A 7,165-nucleotide genomic window follows, 5' to 3' on the forward strand; every position below is an offset into this window, starting at 1 on the left:
ACAGCCTTCAGAGGCAAGTATGACTATCTCCTATTATAAATAAAGGTTCAGAAAGGTCAGGTAAAATTTTAAATGCCCCATAGCCGAGCAGTTGTTGGGTTGGGATTCAAACTCAGTTCTGAATGATGCCAAAGTTAGCCAGACCACCTCTGCTCTCTAACTGGGGTGATCAGTGCATGGAAAGGAGACAGTGTGGTCTGGTACTAGGAAATTATGGTTCTGTTGGGTCACAGTCTTTGCCCATGGTGAGAGGAAACATGGAATAGAGGTCTGTTTAGTAAGCACTTCAAGGAGACAGATGGGCATTGTCAATCAATTGTGCTCTGATTTCCTAGAGAACTCAAGAATAGATTCTCATAACCACAGAATAGATTCTCATGGCATTAGTTGTTATTGAATTAAGAAATGGAAACTGTATGCTGCAAGAATTGATTCCTCTTAAAAATTCTGTTTTCCTCTCTAAAACTTGTATAAATGAAACACCAATGATCTTCGGGAGAGCTTTTTAAAAAGACGAGTGGCTGGGCTCCTCCCCAGATTTATGAATCAGAGTTTCTTGAGGGTAGAATCTGGGGATCTACATCTTTTTTAAAAAGTCCCTGGTGATTCTGTTGGTCAGGAAGGTTTGGGAACCATTGGATTAAATAAAATGAACTACTTGGGTTCGGGGGTAACTTTCCTAATTGGAATGGGTCTGATTTGAGTTGCCAGGCAAGCCCTCTCTGGCAGAAAGAGTCTGCTTTCTTCCTTAGCCAATCTCTCCTCCTAATTCGCTCGTACTTCCCACCCTATATCTTCACTGTCTCCATCACCCTCTTTCCCGCCCAAAACTGGCTGGAAAACGACGTTTAGAACAGCAGCGCCACATTGTGGAGAGAAACAGTATTGTACTACAAAAAGCACGACGCGGTCCTCAAGGGTCACTGGGGCTGCGATTACCATTTTGTCCTGCAGAGAGCACCATTTCCTTACATTTTTAGGTGAGGTAGTTTTTCCTTACCTGTGTGGGGTGACCTTAGGAAACATCCTTATAGAAAGGCACGAGATGGAAGGAACATTGCGCCAGACAGAAACCAAAAATCTCCTCGCTGTGAAACCATGGCCAAGCCTTCTGCCGACGTTAAATGCCAATATCTGTGACAGTCTTGCTCAGGCAAAGACTAGAGTGGTCCCCGTTTCCCAGTCAATATTCATTTTAAAAATATCTATCTCAGGTAGTACCTGCTGTAAGGTAGATCTTGGAAAGATTTATTTTTTGTATGATAATTCAAGCATTAATTAATATATCAGACCTCTTATATGGTGCTATTTCTCCACGGTGAGTGACACATTGGCTATATTGATGGAGCAGGTTGGGGTACATTGTGTTCTGATTATTCACCTTTTGATTGATTCCTACCTGGCTAAGTCTCCCTCCATCTCTGTCTGTCTTTCTCACACTCATACACTCATGTTTCTGATATTTATGGACACCTTTTTCAATGGCCTGATCATCTTTGGTGATCCAGCTAACAAATTAATACAGCTAGAAAGAAGATGCTAAAAGTGTACATAAAATCATAGTCTACCTGGTTGCCTTCTCTTCTTGTTTTGTAACAGTTCCATATTGGCTCCAAAGTTGGGAAGTCACACTGGCCAGGATCTGTGTCTCTGCAGATTTGTGCACGATTTCTTGGCAGATGATGGTGTGGCTTTGTTTCTCTGTTTTGCAGCTTCAGGCTGCTTGGTTTTCTGAACTCTAGAGCTCAGATCTGGAAGCCGGATCACAGGGTCTAGTGCCCTGGTTTCCTTGTGGTTTTGTTTGCTCCAATATGCTTGCTGTCTCCCTAACCAGACTGAAAGCCCCTTGACTGAAGGTTCCAAGCCTAGATCTCTTCTAGCCTTCTGACGTCTACATTGTTGAATGGGCACTGCCTGGTCAACATGAATGTTTGGGCTGACTGAATAATGAGGAGAGGTGTTTTAAGAGAATGAGAGGTGAGGGAGAGCCAGGAAAGAGAAAGGGATTAAAAAATAATGTTTCTAAAAGACCGATTTAACTGACCAGTAGTAGGAAGTAGTTTCAGAAAAAGAAAACAGAAGAAAAGGTCTAATCAGAGACAACATGAAGGGAGGAAATTAGTTTTTTCAAAAAGCGGAAATGCTGTTGTGGACAATAACTTCTGAGGACATATTGTGATTCATACACAAGGAAAATAAGATTTCTTCACTGAATGATGACCAAGATGAATGTTTCAAAAGGTATGCTATGAAAGAAAGTTATACTTTTGGAATGTGTGAGTTGTAAATTCACCCAGTTGGTAAATGAATACAGCTTTAAAACAATAGGCCAGACTTCACATTCTTCCTGAATGTTACAATCAAATATTGAAGACCGAAGCCATTTTGAAATCTGACTTTATTCTTCTATAAGAATCAAGCCAGTAAATGTGTCCTTTAAGATTTCAAAGAGTTCTGGTTGTGCTTTAGCTCCCTAGATACCATGAATTGAGGAGGACGGTCTTGCCTTTCCAACACTCAGCTTCATCAGTGAGGCATGTTTTCCATCTGTCTGTCCCAAGTCGCTGAGTCATGTCCGACTCCTTGTGACCCTATGGACTGGGGATTCTCCATCAGGCTCCTCTGGCCATGGGATTCTCCAGGCAAGAGTACTGGAGTGGGTTGCCATGCCCTCCTCCAGGGGATCTTCCCAACCCTGGAATTGAACCCGTGTCTCTTATGTCTCCTGCCCTGGCAGGTGTGTCCTTTACCACTAGCACCACTATAGCCCTTCCAACACTCAGCCTCATCAGCGAGGCATGTTTGCCAGAGACCCTTATTTAGCATATTTTAATGCTTAGAATTTAGAAAGGATTAAGATTTATTGAAGTAAAAGCACACTTGGAAAATAGATGTTTCATTTCTTATTTTCCCTTGCTTTTTAGTTGCACATATACTTGATAGAATACATCTGGAATGTTGTCAAACAAAACTCAGAACTTTATCACTTTGCTCATATTTTTTCTTTCTTTCTCTCTTCCTTTCTTTCTTTCACATGGAGAAGAGGAGTGCATGTTCTTCCTGCCTGCCCAGGCCCCTGACAAGATACTCCCTTTTCCTGCTTCTTTAATAAACATGTTTTCATACCCCAGCCCTTGCCTCTTTAAATGTCTTCCGGCTTGCCTCTAGTCTCCCGAAAAATGCCCAGCTCTCCTGAGCACCTACCACTTTATATGCCTTCTGTCTACTGAGCTGTCTCTTGGTGTCTGTTCTGTCTCAGGTGCCTGTCCTTTAAGTGTCTAACCTATCCCGGGCTTTGGCCCCTTCATTTAAAACACACACATCACAACTCAGAATTGTATCACTTCACCCCATCTGTTTCTTATTTAACATAATAAGACTTATATAAGTCTTATAAGTCTTATATAAATCTGTTTCTTATTTAAATAATTTTTTTTTCTGTCTCTGAAGTGATTGTTTTGGCGGTGGTGGCTGTTCAGTTGCTCAGTCGTGTCTGACTCTTTGCAACACCATGCACTGCAGCACGCCAGGCTTCCCCGTCCATCACCAACTCCTGGAGCTTCCTCAGACTCATGTCCATCGAGTCAGTGATGCCATCCAACCATCTCATCCTCTGTCGTCCCCTTCTCCTGCCTTTAATCTTTCCCAGCATCAGGGTCTTTTCCAATGAGTCAGCTCTTCCCAACAGGTAGCCAAAGTATTGGAGCTTCAGCTTCAGGATCAGTTCATCCAGTGAATATTCAGGGTTGATTTCCTTTAGGATTGACTGGTTTGATCTCCTTGCTGTCCAACGGACTCTCAAGAGTCTTCTCCAGCACCACAGTTGAGAAGGCATCAATTCTTCAGTGCTCAGCCGTTTTTATTGTTGAGCTTTCACATCCGTACATGACTACTGGAAAAACCATAGCTTTGACTATATGGACCATCATCAGCAAAGTAATGTCTCTGCTTTTTAATATGCCGTCTAGGTTTGTCATAACTTTCCTTCCAAGGAGCAACTGTCTTAATTTCATGGCCGCAGTCACCGTCCACAATGATTTTGAAGCCCAAGAAAATAAAGTCTGTCATTGTTTCCATCGTTTTCCCATCTACTTGCCATTAAGTGATGGGACTGGATGCCATGATCTTCATTTTTTGAATGTTGAGTTTAGGCCAGCTTTTTCACTCTCCTCTTTCACCTACAAGAGGCTCTTTGATTTCTACCTTTAGGATAGTATCATCTGCATATCTGAGGTTGTTGATTATCAGTAATCTTAATTCCAGCTTATCCTTCAACTGACATTTTGCGTGATGTACTCTGCATATAGGTTAAATAAGCAGGGTGACAAATCATAGCCTTGATGTACTCCTTTCCCAATTTGGAACCAGTCCCTTGTTCCATGTCCAGTTCTAACTGTTGCTTCTTGACCTGCATACAGATTTCTCAGGGTCAGGCAAGGTGATATGGTATTCCTATCACTTTAAGAACTTTCCAGTTTGTTGTGATATACACAGTCAAAGGCTTTATCATAGTCAATGAAGCAGAAGTTTTTCTGGAATTCTCTTGCTTTTTCTATGATCCAGCAGATGTTGGCAATTTGATCTCTGATTCCTCTGCCTTTTCTAAATCCAGCTTGTACATCTGGAAGTTCTTGGTTCATCTCATGTAGTTTGAAGGAGACATAATCCACTGATTTTAGTGGAATCAGTGTGAAATGGCTGGGATCTGGATCAGTGACTTGGTCATGGTTGTAAAGAAGAATGAATAAGTCTGAAAACTGTTAACTCTTGGACTGGAGCATACTAGTTAATTGGGTTTCTAATTAACTATGGGTTATGAGAAGACAATTTTGTTTGAAATCTCTCTATATTGCCTTAGTCATTTTCTTGCTTTAATAGGTAGTCTAATGAACATAATTAAACCTTGTCTTACTGATTCAGCATCCTGCAATGCCTCAGGATCATTACTCTGAACATAAAATACACTTGTACACCATACTGTAGCAACAGAAGGTAGAGAAGTTTAAGATGGCTCCCAGACATTTCTGTACTTTTGAAAAAGAAATCTCTGTAATCCGTGCATTTCACTGTATGTGAATTTACCTTAATCAAGTAAATGCCTGTTACATATTGTAGAATAATAGACTATTCACTCCAGAAGAGACTCTTGAGATTATGAAATTTAATGCCATTATTTAATAGATGAGAAAACTAAGACCCAGAAAACAACAAGGAAAACGAGTACAGGACGTCTATGATCAGTGTCGCCTGATTGCAAATCCAGAGGCCCTTTGACTCTGCCATGCTGCAGCTTTCAAATGATTTGGGATTATTGTCATTTGTTTCCCTTCCCCCATAAAAAGTGGAGTCCCTTCTCAAAATTGGCTGTTCAGGAGTTTTGGTCAAATGAATGTAAGCTCCAGTAAAATGAGCTCCCTATGGGAGCCTGTTTTGTTCACTGATGTCTTTTCAATGCCTAGAACAGTTCCTATCCTTTGGAAGGCCCTGAATAAATGTTTGTGAATGAAAGAATGAAACGAAATTGGAATATTTATTTTCTACAAGATAACTTGATTTCAAGTTCATAGGCTACCTCTGCTGCTGTTGCTTCAGTCACCTCCGACTCTGTGCAACCCCATAGACAGCAGCCCTCCAGGCTCCGCCATCCCTGGGATTCTCCAGGCAAGAACACTGGAGTGGGTTGCCATTTCCTTCTCCAATGCATGAAAGTGAAAAGTGAAAGTGAAGTCGTTCAGTCGTGTCCGACCCTCAGCGACCCCATGGACTGCAGCCTTCCAGGCTCCTCCGTCCATGGGATTTTTCAGGCAAGAGCACTGGAGTGGGTTGCCATTTCCTTCTCCAATGCATGAAAGTGAAAAGTGAAAGTGAAGTCGTTCAGTCGTGTCCGACCCTCAGCGACCCCATGGACTGCAGCCTCCCAGGCTCCTCCATCCATGGGATTTTTCAGGCAAGAGTACTGGAGTGGGGTGCCATCGCCTTCTCCGAGGCTACCTCTATCTCTGGGTTAATCTACTCAGCATTCATTAAGACTGATTGTATATAGATTACAGGTTAGAATCATTTGAGCCAAAACTTTGAGTTAATAATTAGAAAAATGAAAGGTATACAATAAATATTAAATAATTATGGTGAAGCATCATGAAACTTTTGTTTCATTTTAACTGTGTATCTCAATTTCAAGCCCCATGTGTTTGAAGGGAGGAGCCCAGATGCTAAACTGTAAAAGCACTCTTTAGATGGTAAAATGGATCAGCAAAAGAGAAAATATCACAACTCAGCTTTGCAAAGCTGTCTGTTAAATATGAGTTCTACATAATAGTCAAATATCTCTTTGAACAAGGCAAACAAAGCCATCAAAGCTAAGGAGAACAGGAAATTCTTGGACACTGTACCCTGTACTTATTTTCAGAGATGCCTTTTGACTCTCAAAATTTGTGAGTATGTTTAAACCATCCAGTAAGTGCTTCAGTATTAAGAAATACCTCAGAAACAAACTCAAAAATGAATGAATTGCAAAACCCCTCTATTTAAGGACCAGTTTAAAATTTAACCGTGTAAACACCTAAGGTTACATGCATACACAGGTGGATACTTGGAGTCATGATTTCAGTAATACAAAATCAGAAGATGTTAACTTATCTACAAAACAAGATCCAGATGTTACCACTTTATATTTCTAAAAATGCTTTTAGATCTCCAGAGGTGTTTGAATTTGTTTTTTCTTGAATCACCACTAAACCATAAGCTCCTCAACATTGAGGATCATGTCTAATTCCCATTTGTATTGGCAGTGCTTGGCTCAGTGGTGGAAAATAAAGGAACTTAAGTTGAATGAATGAATTTTAGGGACAGACTTAAGGGCCTTCTTGGAAATTATAAAGATATGTGGAAACATTAATAGAAAAATGTTTATGGGGTCCAGGAACACTTAACTGGAGTAAAGAGATGGGTAAAGATTAAAGGAAATGCAGACTTATCTTTCTGGACTCCAATCTCCGGTATTTGTGAGCCTGCCTCTAAGCCCCTTAATCCTCATTATCACATATGTCCCCTGCGAGAGCTTTGTGAAAAACATATATGCAAAAACATCTTCACTGTTACTGAAGTGCATTGAAAGGACAGCTTTCTTATAACTTACTTCTAATTTTGCCTGATTTCTGAACTA

This window comes from Bos mutus, chromosome 26 (genome assembly GCF_027580195.1).
Source record: "Bos mutus isolate GX-2022 chromosome 26, NWIPB_WYAK_1.1, whole genome shotgun sequence".
NCBI classification, from domain to species: domain Eukaryota; kingdom Metazoa; phylum Chordata; class Mammalia; order Artiodactyla; family Bovidae; genus Bos; species Bos mutus.